General features: G+C 42.4%; 1 pseudogene; it reads left to right on the forward strand.

Annotated features, from left to right (window-relative positions):
• The first annotated feature begins 13,845 nt into the window (after positions 1-13,845).
• On the forward strand, positions 13,846-20,049 carry LOC144059499 (uncharacterized; annotated as a pseudogene).
• The last annotated feature ends 1,131 nt before the right edge of the window (positions 20,050-21,180 follow it).

Consider the following 21,180-nt stretch of genomic DNA (forward strand, 5'->3'; position numbering starts at 1 on the left):
AGCCGGCCTCACTTCATAGACGGATGTCCTCTTGCAGCCATTTTCAAAGATCAGTGGAGCTCCACCGATGAATGGCTGAGTCCGTAGCTCAGCGGCTACATGCACAACCACTGCTGCCATGATCCACAGGATACACAGAATCGAGGAAGAACCACGTTTACACTAGGGATGTAACAATATCCAAACATCACAATACGATATTATCACGATATGAAGGTCACGATACGATAATTATCACAATATTGTGGGGAGGTTGTTGATATAAAAAAAAAAGTCACAATGTTGTAAAAGAAATGAGCTTATACTAAAAAAAAAAAAAAAAACGCATTATGGTGCTTTTGTACATAACAGCAATTCATATAAACCTACAATCTCTAATATCACTTAATATTGAAGCACTTTTATTTTTCTGTAGGAGGCACTTACTTTCTAATGTACGCACATATTGAGTTCCTCCACATATTGACTTAATTCACAAGCATATTACATTGCCCTTCATCTGACAATTAGCATGGATTTTAAACATAAAAGGGCCAAAATATGCCTCGTGAAAATCAAACTGCACTTAAAAACTAGCCACCAGAGGGTGCTACAACTGCATAAATGGAAATCAACCTGACTTTTTTTTTTAACAGAAGTGCAGCTTTTAATATCATGACATGACGATGACGATATTGTGGCAGTTTTAATATCGCGATATCACGATAATGCCGTTATCGTTACATCCCTAGTTTACACCAGCTATCCATAAACGGCACTCAAACTCCGTGTGGCTATAAGTGTTGCCGTTAGTGAATTAGACGCTGTTTATCAATGAGTCTAATTTTAATAGAGCTGGGCAATTTCTCTGCCAAATGTATGAAAATGGCCTCATTTGCGTATGCGCAAAACCCACCGGCGCTCCGGGGGCGCGATCTGTTTGGCAGCGCGACTAGTGCTGAATTTCCCCATCTGCGCATGCTTAGTGAATTATACGCACCTAGAGATGTTACGCTCGAGCCTTCCTGCTCGAATCTGATTTGAGCAAATGAAGCGGAGGCGTGTCGAAGCAGTGTTCCGACAACTGCTTCGGAAAAGCCGAAGATCACGTGACCACTGCAAACGAGGCCTTGAACGTCACAGACCTGTCAGCGACTTCACGCTGTTTTGCGGGAAAGATGAACTCGGTGTTTGACAAACCTGCCTACAATTAAAGTCCCAATTACATAATACAAAATAGGAAAGGTTTTGAACCTTCGGCTCCAATATTTTTTTCCATTTTAGGATTATGGAACTACGTATACCATATAATAAAAACAAAATCCCTGTTGACAAACACTGCACCTACACATTATATTCTGTAGAGTAAATTTGACTCTATTTAGAGGGGGACCAAATAGACAGTTTTAGAGTAATATTTACACGTGGAAGGGAGTAAAATAAAGAATTGTAAAAATAAGAGTCAAAATTTGAGGAACGAACTCGACCTTCACCTTGGAAGACAGATGATCTACTCTCTCAGCCACGCAGCTTCTGAAGTGCATTAGTATATATATCGCTCATGTCAGCTGGAATCTTCCTGACTCCGAGACCAAAAACTATATTTTTGGTCTGTTGGAGATAAACAAAAAGTTGGAGTGACATAGCTTAGGTGGTAGTGTGGCAGTCTCCAAAGCTGAAGGTCGTGAGTTTGTTCCTCAACCAAAGAGAGGCTTTTATTATTATTATTTTTCAATTCTGTATTTTATTCTCTTCTAAGTGTAAATAAATATTAGCCTACTCTAAAAATACTGTTTAGAAGGACACAGACAAAAACAATGACAGACTTGAAAGGTCAAAATTACTTGTGTAAATCACACTTAAAAGGACGACACAATCCCACAGTTGAAAAATATAGAGAACCTCCACTGAAACTTTATTGAACTTATGAAATGCTGAGGCTCATACATGATAGCAAGAAATGAAGCTTTGAAAACAGTGATTCTAAAAATTCCATGTGCGCAGGTTTGACCAGCAGATGGAGCTCTTGCAGTGTGTCAAATGCCTGGAAGAAGTGTATTTTTTTAGGGCAATTGTCTCGAAAGTGGTTCACTGTTTCGGAAAGCCTTGGTTTCTCTATCCCTACACGCCCCCGGATTGCTCCATTTTTATACCGGTTAGCGATGCGCAAAAGCTCCTCAAACTTTTTGTGCAGGCTTAGCCACACTCGGTCCTCGAGGGCCGGAGTCCTGGAGGTTTTGGATGTTTCCCTTCTCCAACACAGCTGATATATGATCAGCAAGCTCTGCATAACCCTGATAACGATCCTGTTGATTGGAATCAGCTTGTGTTGGAAAAGGGAAACCTCAAAAAGCTGCAGGACCCCCGGCCCTCGAGGATCCCACCTCTGTTTTAGTGGATCTGGCAAACAAAGCAAAAAAACAAAGGAGATGTGAGTGAAGGTCGACTGAAAACCATTGCACGCCACTTCTCTAAACAGAGTAAAGGTGTGAAGCTTAAGAAAGGACTTCCCAAGAAATACTGCAAGATGTCCACAGATGAGTCATTTGAGACTGTCAAGCAAAGAAAAACTTTCCGCTATCTTGGACTGTAGGATACCGTTATCTCCTAACTTGTGTTTGCTAGGTGACCTAACAACAACTGATTTACCACGTAAACAATTTCAATCTACACTTTCAGCCCTTACTATTGCTAAAAAAAACAATTCTTGTTAACTGGAAAAATAAACAAACTTTTAATGGAAAAAATATCTGCCTCGAATAAAAAACAAATATCAAAATGTATACAAACATGGTCTACGTATATAGAATCTTTTAATCTAAATCTGGTTACTTAATTCTGCCTGTTAGCGAGAGCCACCACATCGCGATAACTTATATTGCTGTTTCTGTATTTGGCAATTTGTAACTAATGATTGTGTTTTTATAGTTAGGAACCCAGTTGCTGCCAGCAGGGTTGAGCAGACCACATAAAATTACATCTTACAGTCACCAACTCCTCAAGATTCACATCCACTGGGCACTAAGGGTTAATATTCGGAATCACTGCATGTCAGTGGATTAACTTTATAGGTGCTGTCCCCCCTGGCTTAGCGTGGGCGACACTGCCCCTCTGTTGGCTGGTGGGTGGCGGCTGCGTCTTGGCCGTTCCCTGGGTCTCTTGGGGGGTGCTGCGTTGTTGTGCTCCCCCTGGTGTTCGGGGCGGCGCCGTGGGGTTGTGCCTGCCCCGCTCCAGTGAGCTTCCTGGCACCTTGGATGGGCCCCAGTATCCGGGGGGTGAGCCCTATCGGCGCCGTGCTGTCTCCATATGCCCGCCGGGGTCCCGTTTGGGGGGTTGGGTGGGGTGGATAAGGGAGCAATGGGCTTTTGAGCGTCCTGCCCCCGCCGGGTTGGGAGAGGCCCCGCTGGTCGCTCCTCTTAACTCACTGCACTAGATTTGCACAATACAGTACACTTTGTTAACTCTTTGACTGACAGACGTTTTCAGAAACAGGATGTCGCCAGCGCCAGCCGATTTAAGCATTTTGACTGATCTTTCAAGGTCCACAGAAAATGTTGTGTCTGGACTATGGAAACACACATACTACCAAATGAAAGATTGAACTCTCATCTTTCATGAGGAAAAAAAGTTTGTTTCTACCTTATTCCGTTATTCAGTAATCAACAATAGAAAATGGTTAGTTTCACCGAAATGCTCTGTTTTGAAACAAAAAGCGGAGAAAAAGAGCTTTTTGTGAAACGATGTTATTTCATGCACTCTAGTGAATTGTACACTTCTTTTTGTCCATGAATGATGCCACAAACACCTAAATAGTACTTTACTTCTGTAAAACGCTATCACCAACAATGAAAAAGTGTTTTTTGGTTGCAAAATACGTTTATTTCCATTCAACAGTGTAACAATTTGACAAAACAATTTCGAAAACTATTACGTTTCTATGTGTGCAACTGTGGTACTATTGTAAATAGTGTGGATGTTTCAAATACAGTTTTTCTTTTTGTAACGCTCCCATCGTGCAAGGAGACGCAGCAGGATTTGCACAACAGATTAGTTTCACTTGCGATGGCTCCTTTCGCAGACGTTATACTTTCTTGACGGCCTTTTTTTCCGGGGAATAGCAAGTAGCAGACTGTACCCACTCCTCCGATGAATATGCATTGGACTCGGGGCACACTTCGTCGTCCGATTGAACATCCGCCTGAGCGTGCTCGGTTGTGCTCCGCGTTTTCCGGTGTTAGCATCGCTAGCCGGTGAACCTTTATGACGTTGTCATAGCCGCCGCGTCAACGCTTGCAACTTCAGCGTCAACCTCGGAGTCACCATCATCATCATCGATGATGATCATCGTCGTCATCAATGTGCTCTTTAGCGTTGGTCGATGCTTTTCGTCTTTGAAAAAAACTGCTCAAGCGTGAGCTGCTTGCAACCGGTCGCCATGTTCTCTTCTCTTCCCCAGCCATTGTCCCCTCTAGCTCCGCCTCACGTCTTCTACTGACGCCTACCCAATCTTGTCAAAAGAGAGTCATTGCTGCCATCTAGGGGCCAAAAATAGTCATTAGGCTAACTAGATCTGCTTGAAACTTTCACCACAGCTGGCCAAGGCTTTCCTCCACCCGTTTCCCCCCCAAAAAAAAAAAAAAAAATTAGAGAACGTCTTTTAACGCCCTTGGCGGCCCTCCGTAGGTTTTTACTAAACGTCATTTAACGTTTTTGGCAGTCAAAGAGTTAATAGACACATAGGGCACATAACACACACTTTGGGGGAGGGTGGGGTAGGTTGGAGATACCGTCTTCGCCCTACAACTCCCCTCCAATTTTAATGCACCCCACTACTAGGGTGGGGGCGGGTGTGTCGGGGTGGTGAGCCATCGGTTGGGCAGACCACAGTATTAAGCAGTGCTACGGTCCCCCATCTGTATTCCTGCCACGCCACCACACCCCCCCCCCCTATTTTTTTTAATGCACCACATACACTCACTGACCCATCTAAGAAGCAGGTAAAGCGGAGCGATATCATTTCCCTCTGCTCCAACTCACCTGCTCCCAATTTTAATGCGCCACACACACACACACACTTTTATATACACTGGGTGGGGTCACATCCACAGTGTAGGGGGAGATTTCCCTGGTCGGCGAACTCTGTAACGGGGTTAGCTTTCACTATGGAACGCTGGCATGACGACCGGGGCCTTTCCCCGCTGGGCCTGGGGTTCGGGGGTGCCGCTCGTCTCCCAGTGCTCCCATCTCCCCTTCCGCCCCCCAGTGTTCCGCCCCACCACATGGCTGGAGGGTTGGGGGCGCTCCTGGCTCCTGGGATTGCTCTCCGGCCGGTGGCCCCTGCGGGGCCCGGGGGTTGTGCTTGCTCTGTCCTGGCCGGGGTCGACGGCTCCCCTCTTTGGTGGAGGTTTTCATGCATGCCAGATCCACCACACCAGCATCTACCGAAATTCAAACACAATCTGCTTCTTCCTCTAGTTGTTGAATCAGTGGAGGCTGATGTCTGTGGATCTCACTCTGCTTCATCTATCCTCCTTTCCTTTCCTCAGTCTTTCCTTTGGTCTCTTGAGGTTTCCCTAATTTGTTGGAATTTTCAGGGGTTGGTTAAAGATTCTGGCTGGTAACCCGGTGGGTAGTCGGTGATGTCTGGTCGGTGCTGGTTTTCACTTTTTTTTTCTTTTTTTTTATCCTTCCTTGGGTCTCCTGACAACCTCATGACTATAGCTATAGATTCTGAAGTATTCAGTTTAGCTGAACGGTATGGGATTTTTAATAGGTTTTAGGTGAATTAATGAGTACACACTCACATGCACACAAATATGCACACACACACCCGCACATGCACATACTCACGCACATACAAAATATTTTATTTTTCTAAAATTAAATTTAAAAATATATATATAAAAAGAGAGAGAGAGCAATGATGATGACATGTCGAATCGGTAAAATTACCAAATGAAAAATACTGAGCTCTCTCTCAAAAAAAAAGAAAATGAAAAAAAAAGTGTCTATGGTAGCAAGATAAAAATAGACCCAGCTGGAAGAGTATCTTAGAATAGGTGTCACACATTACCAATGCCCAGTGGCCTGCAGACTTAGAAGCAGAGCACAGCCACCAAGCAATACCAGCAAGAAGCAGTAGTCATAAGTCAAAGATAAAGAGCTGGTTAGTACCAGAGCCTGACATGATTCATGTCCACTGGCTCAAGACGCTAACTGCTATCCATGAACGCCTGGCAGTAAAAATGACTGAGCTGCTAACATCGGGACCCACCCACAATGGCTAACCCAAGGCCTGACAGTCCTCATCATGAAAGACCCGCAGAAGGGTCCATCAAACTACATATTACCTGGCTCAGGACCACATGGAAGCTCCTATAAGGCATCATATTAACCAAAATGAGGAGACATATGAGTCAATGAATTAACAGAGCACAGAAGGGCATTGGTAATAAGACCAGGGGAGCCAAACACCGACTACTGATTGACAGGACAATTATCCAAGACTGTAAAACCAATCAGAAGCACCAACCTGCGCACTGCCTGGATTCAATACAAGAAAGCATCCGACTCAATGCTGCATACATGGATTTTAGAGTGCCAAGAACCGTCTAACATCAACAGGATCCTAAGAACAGGGCTCGACACTGCGACCAATTCACCCGCAAATGCCAACTGTACAGCCTGTGCTGGTGAAAAATTAATCCAGTTACACGGCGCGAGTTCATGTTTTAAAGAGTGGTGCAATGTGATCCATATGCATCAAGCACCACGGTTCGAGGCGTAGGCCTACATAGCCCATGGAACGCGCTGTGGAGGGCAACTTCAAAATAAAAGCCTTTCAATACTATAATACTTGGACATCGATGCAATTGCCTTGTTATTTGTATTTTGACCAAATCCGGTGTGGTGCGACCAACTGAATTTTTTTTTAGCACCAGTGCTACCAGTGCAAAAGTTAGTGTAGAGCCCTGTTATAACCTTCATCAAGAAATCATTTAGGCTATGGAATACAATTCTGGAGGCCAACTCAAAGCCAATTGCGCAGGTGAATATAAAATGTGGCGTATTCCAAAGAGATGCTCTGTCCCCGCTGCTGTTCTACATAAGCCTGAACCCACTCAAGTCAGATCATAACCAACAGTGGCTTTGTCTACTGGTTCAGAGGTTGAATATATATAGATAAAGCTCATTTTAGTATTTAACAAGCAATGTATTAACCAGGAAAGTATTTTATCTTTGCATCACACCTTTGTACAAATTCCAATGCATAAACTATTACAGAGATGATCACAGCAAATGTAGGTCAAGGAACAAATTTGCATGAATTAACCCCTTTTCATATGTACAACATGTCTACAACTTAAGGAAGCAGAAAGTGACATTCCAAATAATCCAGTGAATGCTTTATGACACAATTTTCATTGGTGTAAGATTCATTTATATCATTATTACTCATTTCCATGATGGGGATTTTACTTCCTTGTGAGCATAAAATACCTCATGCTCTGAGTCTTACACTAAAGAGGTTAAGGCTATATGTGCGGTTAAGATTAGATAAGAACAATAACGGCAAATAATTTGACAAAGCACACTTTGACATCAGGGTCATAGAACAATTTGTTGCCGACATTAATCAATCACCCATTTTCTATACCGCTGACCCTATACCCTGGACTGGTCGTCAGTCAGTCACAGGGCACTTATACTAAAGATACACATCACATTCACGCTGTCACTGAGGGGGAACTGAGCCCACACTGCCTGCACTTAAATCAGGTGACTACCATTACACCATCAGTATTACGTTAATCATCTTAGTATTATTATTCCACAGCCAGCTTAAGCAAGTCTTCAATCCATTTCATTTACCGCTTGCCCTCATTAGAGTCGTTGGTAACTGGAACCTATTTACAACACCCTAGACTTCTTTCAAATAAATCTCTGAAATGGTATTAAGATCAGTGGAATAGACAATGAAAGAAACTAAGTTACTCAAATAAAGAGTACCATTGTTAATGTGAATTTAGAGTCGTTGGTAACTGGAACAGATTTATAACACCCTTCACTGGTCCCTATCAATCAAAGGACACATACAGTAACAGACTAAACCATCATCTGAGGACCACAATGGAAATAAGTCCTTGGGCTTTGTTGACAGATAATGGGCTAATGTGAAGTGAACCTCCTCTTTCTCATTTAAGAGGGTTACTATACGGTTTTATCAAATTTGCAGTGACATCACACATCAAAACGATGCAATAGTTTGATCACTTCAAAGCTAATAATTTTTTCACTCATCTGAAGACAGTTCGGTTAAAGCCACACTGATACCCTAGGAACTTTCAAGGGGATAAAAGCACTTCTTTCAAATAAATCTCTGGATTGAGATCAGTGGAATAGACAATGAAAGAAACTAAGTTACTCAAATAAAGAGTACCATTGTTAATGTGAATTTTCCTGAAACAACAACTTCATTCCAGTCTACAAAGTAAAAACCTCACCACAGTTTGTTTGGAAGGGTGTCAAACAGGGTGCTAAACTTTGAAGAAAAGACATTCATTTTAAAATCATACTGGAAGTATGGAAACGCAGTTGAAATGCCATAGGCCAATCAATAAATTAAACAGAACAATAAATTAAACAGATCAATAAATTGGCTAAGAATAGAGATCTTACCCATACTCTACCATTATTTTCTATTTCCATCTTACCGTTATGTTCTGACAGCTTGGTTTTGTTTTTGGTCTATATAAAGTTGATAAATACTGCAAGTAGTGGCTTCCTTACACAATCCTAATAAATAAAATCACTGCAGCCAAATAAGGATAATCTAGCAACGATTGGTCACCGTGATTAATTTTCATTTTCAATTCATCATTTTTTGTGCTGGTCCTTTAAAAAAGTTGTGGTTTTCCTTAGAACAAAATATTATCAGTACGAAACAGGTCAGTGATTTTAGATATTTACCCCAAAAGCCAGGAAAACCACAGGAATCAAAAACTTGTATTAAAACCTTATCTTGATCTGCGCTCAACAGCCATGGGCTACTATTAAATCCTATAGTCGTAAAATTATTCCGAAAGTTGTTGTAATACTACAATGTTACTACTATTTTTTGAGGGGGTGCAACCCCCGTTTTTTCATTTGAAAATGTGCATTGGAGGTTTATCAGTGATTTCTGAAGAAATTTTAACGCTTTGTTTTTCCCAATGCATTTCAATGGGCTTCAATTATACACAGATTTTTGCTATTAGAACCCTAACCTGGTTCCTATAAATCATCCATTTACAGTATACGGTGTATACACCACACCTGGGCAATTATTTTCAACCAAGGGCCACTTGAAATATTTCTACTGCGGTGGAGGGCCCAGACCATCAATACCTTAAACTCATTCCTTTTCTATATTATTTTTTATTTCATTGTATTTAAAAACAAACAAACAAAAAAACTGTAAATTATTTATGTTTATGTGCAACTATTTTGTAAATATTTATTGAAATTAATGAATTGCTGATTAGATTGTAAAGAAAATTAAGTAATACAATGGATGTAACAAGCAGTTCGAAAATCTACTTTATTGATAAAGCACTTTAAAATAACCATCGCTACATACAAAGTGCTGTACATGGAATAAAAACGCCATCATGGAATAAAGACAGGTAAAACTAAATAACATGAAATAAATAAATAAATATCTGAAGTAGGTAATTAACTAAGTAAATACAATTAATAATAAATTAATAACACATGAAGTAGGTAAGTGAATAAGTACATAAAATAAATATAAATAAACACAATTTACAGAAGGATCCATAAAACATTGAAACAATGCCGAATATCATGCTGAGTTAAAAGCCAAAGTGAATAGAGAGGAAGATTGCCAAATATTTAACGGAAGGTCGTTCCTAAAGGAGGGACCAGCAACTGAAATGACTTGATCTAATCCGAGCCCCCGCTTTGTCCTCGGAACCTCCAGTCCTGTCTGGTCCGCTGACCTGAGGCACTGGGCAGGTGCATTGGGGTGGAGAAGCGCAGAGAGGTAAGGTGAGCCAAAACCATTTAGAGATTTGAAGACAAATAGAATCATCTTAAAATGAACTCTAAATTGCACAGGCAGCCAATGAAGAAATGGCAGAGTTGGGGTTATGTGCTCCCTCCTACAAGCACCAGTTCAGAGATGAGAAGCAGCATTTTGGACCAACGCTTGGAGATGCTTGAAAGCAATAATTGCAGCAGTGTTTCACTTTATTTTTAACTTGTTAATCTTTATACGTACATACTGCAATGTATTTTGCAGTATTAAAGATAAATAATTGATAAACAAATGGTCACATTTAGACAGCCATCTATTCTTACACCTGCCAGCTTGTCCCATTTCAGTTCCAACATATCCAAACATGCATTTACCTCTGTGAAGTTACCGCTTCTTGTTGACTGCATGAATGCCAGCTCGTCTGTGATTTTGAAGGTTGCAGTGATTCCACGCTAAGTAATTAGGAGATCCAGAGCCAGGGAAAACTCTTCTACTCAATATAAACTCAATATTTCTTGAGATTACTTCAACCCACCTCGTTACAGTGTCAGGAGAGGGCACATCCTCAAATTCTCCCTTTTCCCCAGGCATATCAGTCGAGCAGCTTCCACCATGCACTCAATAACTCTCTATCAGAAAATAATTAACTTTTTTTTTTAAAACAATTTGTGGAAGTATGATTTTTTTTAAGTCCTTGCACAGCCTCTTACTCTTTTGCATGCTCTCTGTACTGAGTCAAATGTGTGTATTTTTCCTTGTGTTTGGTGACATAATGATTCAGACGTTAATACTTGAACACAGCAAACTGTATGATACTAAGCAAACCATTGACTGCCATGAATAAATACTTACAGTCTACATCTTGTTGAAATGCGAGATTTGCTATCCAACTTATCTTTTTGTAATGTGGGCTTTTGGGGGATGGCCGATGGGCAGGTGCTATAGCTCCATCACTTGCTGCCGCCCACACGTGAGCACATGCAGACATGGACACATATTTTCAAAATAAAAGCAACATACTTGTTTGCTTTTATTTTTGCTGGATAATCGCCCAAATTGCCGCATGTGGCCCACAGGACGTAAAATGCCCTGGGGCCTCATTTATAAAGGAAACGATCAAAATGAGGCCAAAACCATACGTACGAACATTTCTGCGCCAGAGGTGGTATTTATAGAAAACAAACTGAACATGAAACTTTACGCACCACCACGTCAAGTCTGTACTTACCGTACGCAGCCTGCACATTCTGGAGATATGGGAAAACAGTGACACACACAGCTTTGTGGTGCATTTCGATTATCAAATGCCATGTATGCTGGATGTTGGGTTATATTACAGGTGCTGTCAAAGATTTTGAATATCCTCAAAAAGTTGAATAATTTCCATAATTCCATGCAAAAACTCAAACTTTTATAGATTATTGATTTATTAATTTGTTTATTTTTACATTATTTGGGCTTCCAGCTCATAAAACCCATGAAAACAGGATGTCAAAAATTTCTAATAATGTGAAGAAATCACCATGAACTTTCCCAGTGTTTTGCATGGGGGGGGGGGGGGGGGGGTGGATGGATGAATGTTATTTTCAAACCAAAATATCAATCTTCAATAGTTGGTTGGATTCCCTTTGCCTTAATCACTGCCTTGATACGCCATTGCATTGCCTGGGTGTCCTGGAAGCTGTCCAGGCTTTCTTGACGCTTGCTGTCCACTCTTTGTTTTTGGGTCTGGTAGCCCTCATTTTCCTCTTGATAGTAGGCCTACTGTATTGTGACCCTCGTTTTCCTCTTGTTATACAGTACTATTCTCTGAAAGTGATGATGCCTGGATGGGAGCATATGTTGTTCTTGAATCTGAATATACCTTTCTGCATTGACGATGCCTTTCCAGATGTGGAAGGTGCTCATGTCACACGCATATGGCAAGCCCTTTGAGCATTTATTCAATATCCTTGATATCAGACAGTAGTGTTTCCTAACTAGTGCAGTCTTTGTCAGAACTAGGTGGACATTCAGCCATACTAGTTATGCGCTTTGTCATACTACTTGTACAAAAACACTGACATGTCACCCATTTTCTGCAACTTGTGCCTCTTTAATCAAACTAGTGCTGACACAAGTCTAACTAGTGACACATATAAGCATGCATGTAGTGCCAAAGTCGCAGCTAGTCGGCTTTTTTATGCACTAGTTGCCCAGTGGACCAAACAAGTAATGTTCAAAGTCTTACTAGTTAACTAGTAAGGCGCAAAAGCTCTAACATGTTTACTAGTTGACCGTGAATTATTCTAACATGTTAACTAGTTACCTCTGATTTGCTGCACTAGCTTACTTGTGAGAGCTGAAATACCTACTTGTTAACTAGTGAAGACATTTAACATTTTCAATTTGATGTTTTACTGTTTTTTAATTTACTTATAGGCATATCAATGTGATATAATCATGAGTGTTTAAAAGAATACAGTGGGATGGGGATTTTGTGAACTTTATTTGATCTTTGTACCCTCAAATGCTGTTGGAGGGGCAATGTGCATGATGTTGTCAGAGTCTCTTGTCACTTAGGGACTGAAGGTCTGGGGTCAGATTTTGATTACTTCTGTTCCCCCAATCAAGAAGGGGAACTGTATAAAGATGTCTGTTTACCGTCAACCTTACACCTTTGTTCAATCTAGGAGATGACATGTCTGACCTTTGTTCAATCAAGAGCCGGGAGGAGGAACCTTTTATCTTTTGAGTATAAATGAGTCGATGTTTTGTAAATTGTCACACACTTGGGGTCATCACGTTGCATTCTGATGTGGTGTCCTGACTGTGTCTTTAGAGGCCTCTAAATAAATTCTTGCAAGAAAACTTCTTCATCAGATCCTGAATACAATTATTTTGGACACGCAAAGATTACACTTAATATAGTAATCAAATATTCCTTCAAAATGGTGACCCCGACGTGATCTTATTGAGACGTTTTTTCAACAGCTGTGATTGATCCTGAACACCGGATTTCTAAAGCGCAAAAATATTAACAAGGTGAGTGGACATTATATCCACGTAGAGAAATTCTGGTTGTTTAGGATCAATACAGTTGCATTTCGTCTGTGCTAAGTTGTATTTGGGATCTGTGAACAAGTTAGGGGGGTTGTAGTAGTATTTCTTACGGTGGGACGGAAAGTCCTCAATTTTGAAAATTACTACAACATTGAACCATGCAGTTTTTTCCGCGGTGGAATAGTTTGTGTTTTTTATTTTTTCGTGTGAATAAGCTACTGGGAGTGCGGTGTGGATTAGCCGCCTGTGTGTGATATCATTCACACAAGGTGTGTGCTGTGTGGAATTAGTAAACCGAGGGACATAATTCCTCGGTGTGTGTGTGTTGGGTTTAAGTCGCGCATAAAAATGTCCCGTGTTTACGGAAGTGACGTCAAGTCGGAGCGCTCCGCCGTTTTAAACGGCATAAGACATTGAGTACCACGGGGGAATAGGCTGTTGTGGTTGTTGTGGTGTTATAAGCCGCTAGTGGTGATCGCACTATGTGTGTGCTGATGTGTGTTGTGATATAAGCAGCTTGCGTTGATCACGCGTAGTGTTTGCTGAGTTAAACGCCCGTATATTGCGTGTATCGCTACGGTGCCGTGGAGTGATATAAAAAGCCTGCCGTTTTTTCGGTTCAGAGCTGTGTGATATAAGCCGCCCGTGAAGATCCAGGATATATTTGTTGAAGTCGCGCAAAAGGTATTTAATATCTGTTTCATTTTCGTCTTGTTTGTGTTTGTCTGAAAAAAAAAAATAATAATAATAATTTTTTTGGAGGGGATTAATGAGAATACTTTTGATCTGTTATATCGTAGTATCATAAGTGAGACGTCACTGACTTTATAAATATTAAAAACGACTAATTACTACATATAATGGACGACATTGTTGATCAAGACTCCGGCTGGTTTGATTTGCATAAACTTCCGGTCCATATTCTGAACTCTTCGCTGAGCGTACAGATAAAGGCTGCAACGCTCGTGATGATTGAAGCGCTCCCACCACGCCAGAGAACACAGCAGGAGCTGAGGAGCAAACGTGAGACGGAGGTTGCCGATCTCAAGAAGATTGTGGAGGACGAGGCCAAGGCCCACGAGCAGCTGATGGCCGACATGAGACAGAAACACAACCAGGCCTTTGACGAGCTTAATGAACAGCTGGAGCAGGCCAAGCGGAACAAGATGTCTGTGGAGAAATCAAAACAGGCCCTAGAGAGCGAATGGAACGAGGTGCAAATCGAGCTCAAGACCCTGACGCAAGGCAAATCCGATTCAGAGCACCGTCGCAAGAAAGCAGAGTCCCAAGTTCAGGAGCTTCAGGTCAAATTTGGAGACAGCGAACGGCAGAGGCAGGAGATGGCGGACAAGATGGCCAAAATGCAGTCTGAGCTGGACAATGTCAACAGCCTTCTGACTGAAGCCGAGGGCAAAAACATCAAATTCAGCAAAGACCTTTCTTCAGTGGAGTCTCAGCTTCAAGATGCACAGGAACTGCTCCAATAGGAGACTCGTCAGAAGCTGAACATCTCCACTCGCTTGCGGCAGCAGGAGGATGAGCAGAACAACCTGCGCGAGATGCTGGATGAAGAGGAGGAGGGCAAGAGGAACGTGGAGAAGCAGGTCTGCTACGTTTCAGGCACAGCTGGCCGACATGAAGAAGAAGTTGGATCAGGAGACGGCCAACCTGGAGAGCGCGGAGGAGGCTCGCAAGCGCGTCCAACGTGACGCCAACTCGTTGCAGCAGCAGCTGGAAGAGAAGACGGCCGCTTACGACAAATTGGATAAGACCAAAACCCGTTTGCAGCAGGAGCTGGATGACCTCATGGTGGACGAGGACAACCTGAGGCAGGTGGTTTCCAACCTGGACAGGAAACAGAAGAAGTTCGACCAGATGCTGGCTGAGGAGAAGACCATCTCCAGCCAGTATGCCGAGGAGCGCGACCGGGCCGAAGCAGACGCCAGGAAGAAGGACACGCGGGTGCTAACGCTAGCCCGTGAGCTGGAGGCCTTGGAGGCAGATGCCCTGCACTACCAGGAGGATCTTGCCACAGCCGAGAGACTCAAAAGACAAACGCAGGCAGAGAGAGACGAGCTACAGGATGAGATTAACAACGGCAATGCTAAAAATGCTCTGCTGACTGAAGAGAAGAGGAGGCTGGAGGCTCGCATAGCCCAGTTGGAGGAAGATTTGGAGGAGGAGCTACTCAACACCGAGATGATCAACGAGCGTCTGAAGAGAACCACACTGCAGATGGAGCAGCTGACCACGGAGCTTGGCGCCGAGCACAGCAGCGTCCAGCGACTGGAGGGCGCTCGTTCCCAGCTGGATCGCCAAAACAAGGAGCTGAAGCTGAAGCTGCAGGAGCTTGAAAGCACCATCAAGTCAAAGTACAAGTCCACCATCGCCTCCCTGGAGGCCAAAATCGCTCAAATGGAGGAGCTGCTTGACATTGAGTCAAAGGAGCGTCAACAAGCATCCCGGCTGGTCAGGAGGACTGAGAAGAAGCTGAAGGAGGTCGCTGAAAGAAGATTCATTGAAGTGCCTTTTCCATGGGCAAAGATGGGCACAGTTGATTCGCCTGGAAAAGCTGATCAAGTGTCAATCTGCTGGTGAAAGGGGGAAATCACTCAATGGTGATTTGAATCACATGCCCCTTTTCATCAATTCACGGATTGAGTCACACTGGGAATGAAGTCCCGTGACCTTTCCTGTGATCTCTGGCAGTGAGCCAGGGTTCGGAAAGAGAGAAAAAATTGACCAACTATCGAACACACTTTTCATTCAACAAGACCTTCATCAGGAGATGGCTTCGAGGGACGGACACATCTGCTATTGCGTCGTGACACTTAACCACATCACATAGTGTTATGCCTCACATTTATTATGCCCCTTCCACTGAAATTTTTAATGAATCAAACTGAATTCTGACTGCTAAGCCCCTCTATCTTTCTCTCTCTCTCTCACCTGCTATTCTTATTTTCTGAACTCCACACATAAACATTGCTTCATTTTGCGACGATCAAGATTCGCGCTGGACTTTCTCTCTAGACTATTGTGGGATTAAATGTCCGGTTTTTGAATTTATAGAAGTTCAATGGTAGGACTGAAGACATTTAACATTTTCAATTTGATATTTTACTGTTTTTTAATTTACTTATAGGCATATCAATGTGATATAATCATGAGTGTTTAAAAGAATACAGTGGGATGGGGATTTTGTGAACTTTATTTGATCTTTGTACCCTCAAATGCTATTGGAGGGGCAATGTGCATGATGTTGTCAGAGTCTCTTGTCACTTAGGGACTGAAGGTCTGGGGTCAGATTTTGATTACTTCTGTTCCCCCAATCAAGAAGGGGAACTGTATAAAGATGTCTGTTTACCGTCAACCTTACACCTTTGTTCAATCTAGGAGATGACATGTCTGACCTTTGTTCAATCAAGAGCCGGGAGGAGGAACCTTTTATCTTTTGAGTATAAATGAGTCGATGTTTTGTAAATTGTCACACACTTGGGGTCATCACGTTGCATTCTGATGTGGTGTCCTGACTGTGTCTTTAGAGGCCTCTAAATAAATTCTTGCAAGAAAACTTCTTCATCAGATCCTGAATACAATTATTTTGGACACGCAAAGATTACACTTAATATAGTAATCAAATATTCCTTCACTAGTGAATGACAAAACACTGACATGTTAGCTAGTGAAAGCCTCTTAAAGTCTACATGTTGAACTAGTGACACTCAAACGTTTTTACTAGTTAACTAGTAATGCCCAAAATTTCCACTAGTTACTCTAGTGAGACATTTTGACTGAACTAGTTCAACTAGTGAGGTCCAAAATGTTCACTAGTAGAACTAGTGGATGCCAACATGCTCACTAGTCAACTAGTGTTACAGTCTTTTGAATTTGCTAGGTAGCTATGATGCCCAAATGTTCACTAGTAGAACAAGTGAAAAACAAATTGCTCACTAGTGGCACGAGTTACGCTAAATGCTAATCAGGAGGCCGGACAATGCCATAAGTGGGTAACTCCTATTGGCTCTATGATCAGAGCTCAACCCAGGAAAATTTTAACCCTGTAAAGCCTGAATTTGAGCTTCCACAGTCATTTACTGCCCCTTGTATCTATTCAAAATCAACACAGAGCAGTCACTTACCACTTTATATGCTATACTAAATAAAAAGAAATCCAGTGCAACAGTTCTGAAATTTGCCCTTCTTGAGGATTTGAATTGTCATTTGTTGTTAAATCTGTTCAAACTGGTGGTGGTAGCAAATGCATCATGATTGGCTGATTGGTTGTCCGAAGTCACGCAGATCTTGTCTGGTGCATCCTGGGTAATGTAGGCGGAGTAAGAACACGTCTGGACGAGTAAGTGTTCAAAGTTAATTTTTATCTTTATTCCTTAAAATGTCCACTAGAGGGCAGCATGTCAACATGCACACCGTGCAAGTTACATGTTAACAAGTAAGCTTTTATTGAGCGTACATGTTAACATGTAAGCTTTTATTGAGTGTACATGTTAACATGTAAGCTTACATTGATCTTACATGTTGACAAGTAAGCTTTTATTGAGCGTACATGTTAACATGTAAGCTTTTATTGAGTGTACATGTTAACAAGTAAGCTTACATTGAGTGTACATGTGAACAAGTAAGCTTACATTGAGTGTACAAATAAGCTTATATTGACCTTACATGTTAACAAGTAAGCTTTTATTGAGCTTACATGTTAACATGTAAGCTTTTATTGAGTGTACATGTTAACATGTAAGCTTACATTGATCTTACATGTTAACAAGTAAGCTTTTATTGAGCGTACATGTTAACATGTAAGCTTTTATTGAGTGTACATGTTAACATGTAAGCTTACATTGATCTTACATGTTAACAAGTAAGCTTTTATTGAGCGTACATGTTAACATGTAAGCTTTTATTGAGTGTACATGTTAACATGTAAGCTTACATTGAGCTTACATGTTAACATGTAAGCTTTTATTGATTTGTGCAAAGAGCCCATACTGTGCATTACAGTAACATACCGAAAAGACCCTGCGTTGACCACCTTCAAAATAAAAGCTACTCAACACCACAAAAAATCATTAAAAAAGTCAAGGTTTGTGGCCAGGACCCGGACCAGTTCTACAGGACACTGCACCACCCCAGGTGTTCAACGAAAAAAAGCACTTTGACCAAAATTTGATGTTACATTTTAAAATAAAAGTCATTTGAAATTTAGACTATTACTGCTGATTTCAATAAATCATTAAAAATTTAAAGTTTGTTATCCTAGGACCGGACCAGTTCTACAGGACACTACACCAACCCAGGTATCCAACCAAATTTCTTTCATGTGATTTACTGGCTAGTCCTGGACCACAGCACTCGCTCAAAGCAGGTAGGATATGCTCCAGCTTAAAGAATATAAGCTTGTCAAAATGTCATCAGTTAACAACCAATTCCTGTTAGGATGACATTGCATATATAATGACACAGGTATTTTAAAACATATACTGTATATACAATACAGGCCAAAAGTTTGGACACACCTTCTCACTCAATACATTTGATTATTTTTCATAACCATATACAGTACATTGTAGATTCTCACAACTAACAAACACATGTGGAGTTATGTAAAAATAATAAAATAAACACAAATAAAAAGCCACCCTTTTCTCTGATTACATTTTTGCACATTCTTGGCATTCTCTCGATGAGCTTCAAAAGGTAGTCACCTGAAAAGGTTTTCCAATAGTCTTTAAGGAGTTTCCAGAGGTAAGAGTATGCAGAAAAGAAACCAGAGCAAAGGATGGCTATTTGAAAGAATATCTAATATAAAATATATATATTTTTAAGTACATAACTCCACATCAGTTCATACATAGTTTTGATGCCTTCATTGAGAATCTACAAAGTAACCAGTCACGAGAATAAAGCAAATACATATATTCAAACAGAATAATTATATATACACTACTCACAAAAAGTTAGGGATATTTGTCTTTCAGGTGAAATTTATGGAAAATGTAAAAAGTTCAAGCTACAATGATATCAATACATAAATGTAGGACATTTTGAGTGGTTCCACCACACTGGAATCCCTCTCTAAGTAGAACGATGCACTGGTGATTTCGTCATCTCAAACAATTGATTGAAACAAAAAATAACAACAATGGTGGGTACCCCACAACCAGAAATTTCAACATCTCAATAATTCACCATGTGCCCTTGAGCATTAATTACAGCTTGACAACAACATCTCATGCTGTTCTCAAGTCGACTAATTGTCTGCTGAGGCATGGCATCCCACTCTAATTGAAGGGCATTGAGGTTTTGGAGTCTCCAGCCTCAATACGGCGACTCTGCTGATCCCACAGCTTTTCAATAGGATTCAGGTCTGGAGAAAGTGCAGGCCATTCCATTTGAGGTACACCAGTTCCAACAGCCGTTCCCTGATGATACCACCTCCATGAGCTGGAGCAATGTCGTTTGTGAATTTTGCCATTAAGCTCCTTCTCAGAGAACAGAAACTTGTGCAAAAAGTACTGAAACATTGGACAGTTGAACATGTGCATTCAAAAGCATAGGGAAGGTCACATTAAGTTAACCTGTGAAGGTTTGAATGCATTTTAGGCTTGTCCTGAAATTTCACCCAAAAGCCAAATATCCCAAACTTTTTGTAAGTAGTGTATATAATTTTGTGTAAAACATCGTCCAAGATTTTTCTTTTTAATCCACTGTGATAACTTCCGACCTTTTGACAGATGCTAATTTGGGGAAAAGAAAGTATATTGTGACCTTTATAAATCTTTATATCAGTAAATTTTCATTTTCTTAGGTGTTACTGTCGCTTTAATTAATTAATTCATTAGACATTCCAGATTCATCAATATGAAGAGCCCCTCCCTTTGGACCATGGCAGTGAACAGTGCACGGAATCCTCGTATGTGCCATCCAATGCTCTTTGTCAGAGGAAATACTTGCTGCACTACAGCAAATAAATCCAACCTCTTATTCCTTCAAATCTGGTCAGGACATCTTCTTGCAGGCTCTGTCATGTCTGGGTAGAGCTGGCTTTGGTTTGTGTGTGACTAATCCCCTAATTAGTGTGGGTGCATTTAATTCCCGGGTGGTGATCAGTCCCTTGTGGGATCATTGCCATTGTCACGGTCACCCCCGGAGTTTGTTCTGTCGTTTTTGATTTTGAGTTATACATTAAAGGACAACAGTCTAACCCGCACTCCTGCCGTGGTTCTCCTGCCTCCCTGCTTTTTGGGTCCTCTACGCCACACATCGACAGTCACCACGCCGTTCCGTGGACGCATCGTGACAGAATGATCCCACCATAAACGGACCCAGCGGATCAAGAGGCAGGTACCGTTCCTGTTTTGGCGGTGCGCATGCAGCGCCCGCTTCCAGCGGCGCGTGGGGAGCGCCCGTGGCCAGTTCTGGCGGCGCTCGTGCAGCGCTTGTTGCCGATGTTTCTGGCGGCGCTCGTGTAGCGTCCGTTGCCAGTGTTTCCGGCGGCGCTGATGGCAGCGCCCGTGCCGATGTTTCTGGCGGCGCTCACGGAGCGCACGTTGCCAGTGTTTCCAGCGGCGCTGATGGCAGTGCCCTTGCCGATATTTCTGGTGGCGCTCGCGGAGCGCACGTTGCCAGTGTTTCCGGCGGCGCTGGTTGAGCGCCCGTTGCCAGTTCTGGCGGCCCCCGTACAGCGCCCGCTTCCAGTTCCGGCGGCGTACGTCCTGCGCTGCAGCCCCTGGCATCACCGCCTGAGCCGCTGCAGCCCCTGGCATCATCGCCTGTGCCGCTGCAGCCCCTGGCATCATCGCCTGTGCCGCTGCAGCCCCTGGCATCATTGCCTGTGCCGCTGCAGCCCCTGGCATCATCGCCTGTGCCGCTGCAGCCCCTGGCATCATCGCCTGTGCCGCTGCAGCCCCTGGCATCATCGCCTGTGCCGCTGCAGTCCCTGGACTCTACGCCGGAGCCTTCATCCGGGTCCCACTACAGACGGTGACTTTGTTTAGGACGTCTGGGATCCGTCCCTTAAGGGGGGGGTACTGTCATGTCTGGGTAGAGCTGGCTTTGGTTGAGGGCCCCGATTGGTCCTGAGTGGATGCCTGCCCTTCCGC

The sequence above is a fragment of the Vanacampus margaritifer genome, chromosome 10 (assembly GCF_051991255.1).
Source record: "Vanacampus margaritifer isolate UIUO_Vmar chromosome 10, RoL_Vmar_1.0, whole genome shotgun sequence".
NCBI lineage: Eukaryota > Metazoa > Chordata > Actinopteri > Syngnathiformes > Syngnathidae > Vanacampus > Vanacampus margaritifer.